This window comes from Gekko japonicus, unplaced genomic scaffold (assembly GCF_001447785.1).
Source record: "Gekko japonicus isolate JY-2015 unplaced genomic scaffold, Gekko_japonicus_V1.1 scaffold126, whole genome shotgun sequence".
Classification (NCBI taxonomy): Eukaryota; Metazoa; Chordata; class Lepidosauria; order Squamata; family Gekkonidae; genus Gekko; species Gekko japonicus.
In genome coordinates, this window is record NW_015162477.1 from 601335 (window position 1) to 608432 (window position 7098).

Sequence of the window (7098 nt, forward strand, 5' to 3'; positions counted from 1 at the left end):
CGCTCCACAGGTGTGGCCAGAGGCTCCGGCAGACGGTCATCTCCTGAAACCCTCGCCCTGGTTCCAGTGGGTAATCCAGGAAGGGGAGAGAGAACTAGATCAGTTCTTCCTACCCCAAAACCCGCAGCCCCAATCCCCAAACGCGAGTTTGAGGAAACCTCGCAAGGGAACGGCTTACAGGCCGCGTCTGAGCCATCCCGCCCTGGAGACTTGTCTCTAGGGGGAAACCTCAAAATACTGGCGTGGATGAGCCAGCCAGGGAAAACGGAGTTGATCGCCCGGATTCCAAACGCTCATCACAACTAGGCTGCCCAGTGGTAAAACACGCTAGGTGCAGACCTTGATCTTCAGGACGGAAGGTGCCTGAGATCAAAACAGGGCAGAGTGACTAAACCTGGAGATGTTGACAGAGAGCGTTTTCCCAGTCAAAGGCACGGCAAGCCCTCCCTTTTTCTGAGATACGTTCTGAGTTTGCATCGGCCAGAGAGACTCATTCTGTCCTAGGTTATTGGATAAACCACGAGAAGAGCCGCGCTCTAACTCGGAAAATCCTACAAAGCAGAGAAATCCCCTCTGCTGGCATCAAAACAGGGCAGAAGGGCTAAACCTGGAGTTGTTGACAGAGAGCGTTTCCCAGTCAAAGGCACGGCAAGCCCTCCTTTTTTTCTGAGATACGCTCCGAGGTCGCAGCGGCCAGAGAGACTCATTCTGTCCTCGGTTCTTGGATAAACCACGAGAAGAGCCACGCTCTAACTCGGAAAATCCTACAAAACAGAGGAATCCCCTCTGCTAACATCTAAACAGGGAGGGTTGCAAAGTATTTCCAGAGCGCCTGTGGAAGCCAGAATCTCCCCCGGCCACGGAAATCACAACGCCCCTCCCCTTTTTAAAAAGAAACTCTTCTAGGTTCCTGGGTTTCTCCTGAGACGACCTAATCTGGTTGCTCAAAAACCCATAACAAAAAGGGCCACAGAACAATCTCGTAGAGGTCTGCAGTGACATCCCGCTCACTGATTGTCAAAGAGCCCTTCTCATTTCGGGTTCCCAGGAGCTCGCTGAAAGAGGTCAGGAAGCTTAATCCCTCTTCCGAGCATCTGAAAATCCTCTCTCTCTCTCTCTTTTCTCTCTAAACGGTCCTGTAGCAGAGGACCCGTTCCTTCAGGTTTACAGGCTTCTCCTGGATCAGGACATAGTGAGCCTGCTCCAAAAACCCAACTTTACCGGTCCAATTAATGGCCAGGAGTTGAGGGTTGCTAAGGGAGACATCCCGCCCTTGATTCCATTTCTTTTCCCTGGTGAAACACTCATCAGACGTTAGAACCTGCATTCCAGGATCAGGATTGATTGGGAGATGCAAGAACGTAGATCAAACAATGGAGGCTCTGATTAAGCTGCTTTGCCTTCTGAGCGCCCATTCCAGATCTACCCCATAAAAAGCCAAACCACCTTAAAACCTTCCACAGGCATCTCCTGCCTTGGCAGCCCTGAGCCTGTGGGGAGGCAGATTTTAAAACAGTATAACCATCAGCTTTCTGAAGGAGAGGCTGCATTCTTGTTGCTGTGCCCTGCCGACACACCTAGCCTATGCTCCATTTAGCTTTCCGGTTTCTCCCAAGAAGGAGTGGGTGCCATCCCGCCTCAGAGCGACCTGCACTAGGTTTGTGGGTACCCCTGTAGAGAACTGGACTTCGTTCCTGCTCTTGAAAACACCCCCCCCTTCTTCCACATTCTGCTGAGGGCGGCACGCTCAAGTTTGGCGAAAATGGACTCTCCCAAGAGAGGGAGAAGTTCTTTTCCCATCCAGGTGAATAATAGGTGTGAGGACCAGGCAGAGTGAACAATGAAAATAGTTTATTTTATAGGAGGTCAAACAAACAAGGTGCAGAATAATAACAGTAAGTGGGTGAAAAGAAAAGAAATCAAATGTCCTAATATGTCTAAATATATACTATCTCTAGCTCACTATCTTAAGTGGCCTTAGACTACTCACCCTTCCCTCAGGATGAGGGTTTCTTCCCCACAGTAGTCTCAGTCCCTTCTGGCTCTGTTCCCTGGGAAGAACAGCTTTCCCTCTTGTACCAGTTCCTATATTCCCCAACCCTCTTCTTCCCTATTGGTCAAAATCGGTGCCAAAACTTCCCAAGGCCTTCTGGAGTTTGTAGGCCCAGCCTCCCCTACTGCTAGCCAGGCTCCTTGGGCCTAGTAGGCCTCTGGTGGCACAGCCCAGATCATGACAAGGACCAAGGAAGTTCATAACCACACATGTATGCTAGATTCAATAAGGCAGACTTTAATAAACTCTCATCATTCCATGGACAAGACTGCTGGAAGGGAAAGGAGCAAGTGAAGGGTGGGCTCTCCAAAAACAAGAGCTCTTGCAAGCGCAAGCAGTTGCTATTCCAACAAGAAAGAAACATGGTAGGGGATCCAAGAAGCCAATGTGGGTGAACAGAGAACTGTGTAATGTGCTAAGGGAGAAAAAGGAAATGTTCAGGAAATGGAGGCAAGGACATACCTCTAAAGAACATATCTGCAGGTTACTAGGCACTGTAGGTGAGCCATCAGAGAAGCCAAAGCTTACAGTGAGCTAAAGCTGGCCAGGGAGGCTTGCTACAACACGAAAATCTTCTTCAGATATGTGAGGAAACGGGGGGCGGAGCAACAGCAGGGCTGTGCAATTGCACCCAACTCCGCGTCCGGCTCCTACAAAAGAATTAAAATTTAGAAAATGGGCTGCAATTTAAATAACACAGCTTTACCAAAACAATGGGGAGGAATAGGGGAGCAAAAGGTGGCAAGAATCTCTCCAAAACAATGCCTAGAGCAAGGCAAGAAAACCAAAACTCTTCGGAAGAGGACCCACCCCCCACTCATTGGAAATGGAGGAAGTAGAAGCTCACGCAAGGAAAAGAGAGGACTCTTTAACCAAACAACATTTACAGGAGATATTGACAGACTTAAAACAAGACTTAAAAGATAAGAAACAGCATGACTCCTATTATGAACAAGCTGGATGAAGTTAACAAAAAGCTGCAGGAAACTCAGGAGAAGGCGGAGAGAGCAGCTGCCGGTATGCAAAAGAACTCTAAAGAAATAGCTGAACTAAAAGCTTTTGAAGGATGGCGAAAAGCAAGCTAATGCTGTTAGAAACTAAATCATGGGAAACTAAAGTGAAATTCCATGGAATTTCTTTGAACTTTGAATTAAATAAGGACCTTACTGTTGCTTTAAACCAGTGGTTAGAAGGAATTATACAGCTTCCAGGGCCAGTGATAAACAATGCTTTCCATGTAAACCCTCCCCGAATGGGCTCGCCAGCATTGATACCTGATATCGTGGCAGATCTTAAAGACACAAAGACTAAGAGGAACCTCTTGGAAATTGCTAGGAAGAACAGAAGTCTAAAGTTTGAGGACACTTTGGTTCAGCTATATCCAGATATCCCATTTGAAATATTAAATGCTAGGAAAAATATGCACCCAATTGCACAAAAGCTTGCAGAGAAGAACTTCAGGTATCGTTGGCTTATGTTTGGACATATATCAGTCATGTACCAAGGAAAAACACTCATAGCTCATGACCTAACATCTGACAAAGAGCTTCTGAAGGTGTTGGGATTGGACTCAGGCTAGGAGTGCAAGAACTGACAAGCAAAAGAAGATGAACGCACCAGAAGACTGCAAAGACCTACACCGGAGGAAATTGCAGCTATAGAGTTTTGTTTTGTTTTGTTTTCTTTCTCTCCCTCTCTCTTTCCCCTTTTTGCCTTATATATTTCCACCCAAGCAAAGCAGCCTGGAATATAAAGTGTAGGGGAGCACGCGGGTAGGGCTATTGGGATACTGTCAGTAAACTGCCATTAGTATTCTGTGTATGCTCTGTGTAATCTACCTGATGTGTGATGGGGGGGAATTAGCTCTGTTGCTCTCTTCTCATCCTCCCTGTGCGCTTTATCTCTTGTTTTGACCTTGGAATGCTTTTGCTGCCATTGTAGTAAGTAAGACTGTGAGAACCATTGATGGGGCCATTCCCAATCTGGCTGGCGTGAACCAAATGGCTGAAAGGCTATCTCCCGCCTTGGTTTTCTCCCGCTCGAATTTCTGCTGAGTTCATTGGTTTAACCCTTTTTTTGAACTGTCTATATCTGTACATGCTTGGCTTTGATTTTCATTCCTGACAATGACCATGAAAGTGTATCAATAGTAACTTGTATTAAAGCAACCTATTCTTATGAATCGTTGTGGACTGCAACTGCTCTATTGAACCTGACAGATACACCCCCACACCTCCCCAATGGGCAAGACTCCAGCCAGAGTCTTCTCTGGAATTGCTCCAGAGTCCCAGGTGAGGGAACACTAATTAGAAGAGCTCCAGTTTGAAGAGGAAGAACAGAATGTAGTAAAGATCTAAGAGAGCAGAGCTAAGAAATGGAGAAATATATTTCCAGTTTGTAACTTTCTATCTTACTTTATTGTAACCTATCTTATTATAATGATTTAGAAATGAAATTATATAGAACACATGGTTATAAAATAAGGAGATTTAACGGGAAATTATGGGAGATAGAGTTTACAAGTGCAATTGTACTGGAATAATTTTGAGAGGCAGAAATATTAACCTAGGCGTGCCAATTCTACTGGATTAAAGATTATAATTTATCAATGAAGCAGAAGCAGAATAGGATTGGCAATTTGTGGAAGACCACTATCAAAGAATGCTAAATTTACTTTTTGTTGTAAAATAAATTGTAAATAACTTGTAAGAGTTTGAAATTAATAAAAAATTTAATTGGAAATATGTGAGGAACAAACACAAGATAAAAGAGGTGATAGGCCCACTGTTGGGTGAAAATGGAGAAACTCTGACAGAGGACAGAGAGAAAGCAGAAATTCTCAATGCCTATTTTGCCTCAATTTTTCCCCTGAAGAAGAGAACAGGTTCATCTAGAGATGATAGTAAGCAAGGCACGGCATCTGGGCTTTTGGTTGAAATGGACAGAGAGGTAGCTGAGAAGCACCTGGCTGCATTGAATGAGTACACATCCCCCAGGCCAGATGGTATGCATCCAAGAGTGCTCAAAGAACTTTCCAGAGAGTTTACAGAGCCTTTGTCCATCATCTTCCAGGCCTCTTGGAGGACAGGAGACATGCCACCAGACCGTAAGAGGAAGAGGTGGCGGCTACAAGCATGGACAGCTTCAAGAGGGAACTGGATAAACATATGGAGCAGAGGTCCATCAGTGGCTATTAGCCTTAAGGTATAGATAGGAACTCACAGGTTGGGGCAGGTGATGCACTGTATTCTTGGTGCTTGGGGGGGGCAACAGTGGGAGGGCTTCTAGTGTCCTGGCCTCACTGATGGACCTCCTGATGGCACCTGGTATTTTTGGCCACTGTGTGACAGAGTGTTGGACTAGATGGGCCATTGGCCTGATCCAACATTGACTTCTCTTATGTGCTCTTATGTTAAGAGGGCAGATGTTAACCCAATTTTCAAAAAAGGGAGGAGAGATGACCCAGAAAACCACAGGCCAGTCAGTCTGACCTCTGTTCCAGGGAAGATACTGGAGAGAGAGAATTTAATGTGATCTGAACACACTGGAAAAGTGGGTAGATGTGAACAAGATGCAATTTAACAAGTGCCAGGTTCTACACCTGGGTAGCAAAAATGAGAAATACACATACTGGATGGGGGGGTACACTTCTGAGTAGCAGTGTGTATGAACAAGATCTTGGGGTACAGGACAGAAAGTTAAATATGAACACCCAGTGTGATGCAGCAACAAAAAAGGCTAGTGCGATCTTGGGGTGTATCAACAGAGGCATAACATTCAAGTCACAAGATGTGATAGTCCTAATATACACTGCATTGGTCAGGCTGCAACTGGAGTATTGTGTGTAGTTCTGGAGGCCTCACTTCAAAAAGGATGTGGATAGAATAGTGCGGATACAGAGAAGAATGACAAGGGTGATCGGGGTCCTGGAGACCAAGCCCTATGAGGAAAGGCTGAGGGACTTCGGAATGTTTAGTCTGAAGAAGAGGAAGTTGAGGGGGACATGATCGCTCTCTGTCGAATCCACATGTGTGTTTCTTGCCAGATTCCTGACATTTTCGCTCCCGTCCCCCAACAAACTGTCTACATTTGCATCTGGTTTCATGCTGGCAGTGCGCCAGTATAAAAATTAGTGTCTGCATATGTTTCCCGCCCTCTGGTAGTGACTCCATTGTCATAGCCTCTCCACACTGGTTTAAATGAATGCAGTTCTTTGCTGCTCTAACCCCTCTTTTCTGGTTTCGTTGCGCTGTCAACCTAATACAGACATTTTTGAGCCGTTGCTCTGCTAATTCTTAAATAATTCCAACTGGTGGCGCACAATAAACTAGGTGGTAACTTGTGGTTCAATTCCAACAGTACTCTTTTCTCTTTTTACTAGCTAGCCCCCAAAATAATTTTTAAAATTTTTATCTTGTTTTGAAGCTTTTATTTCTTGACCCCTTTTACAAACCAACTTAACATTTTAAAGTTCATTACTGGTGCAGTAAGAGCTTGCATTTATCTCAAAACATTTAAATCCAGAAATGGCGTTTCTAATTTTATTCCCGCTTGGCTCTATTTCCTCATAGCTATGTACCAGCCCTCAAATCTTATCTTCCAAAACTTATCTATCCGCTTTCAAACCATTTATTTTCTTGACCCCCTGACTTTATGGGACATTTTTAAGTTTACCCGGGGGGGGGATTTACTTCGAGCTGTAGGAGGCACACTCAGCAGTAAAACACAAGACCTTATGTTTAGCTCAGTGAGTAAATTCCTGCCCTGTAAATCAGGGCATTGTTGGTTTGATTCCTGCATGGCTGCTTTTACTCATCGCTATTTACCAGTCCTCAACATTTTTTATTTGAAATGCATCTGTTTATTAAATTTATAATCACTGAATATGACTGGGCAATGCACGGTCAGCAGCTTTTTCGAGTAAGAGCTTGCATTTGGCTCAAAAAGTTTCAATTCCTGCCTTGTAGTCATGGTGTTTCTCATTTTAAAGTTCACAGGGGTAAGAATGACAGACCCTAGGAGTAACAGAAGTGTTCTGGGAATGG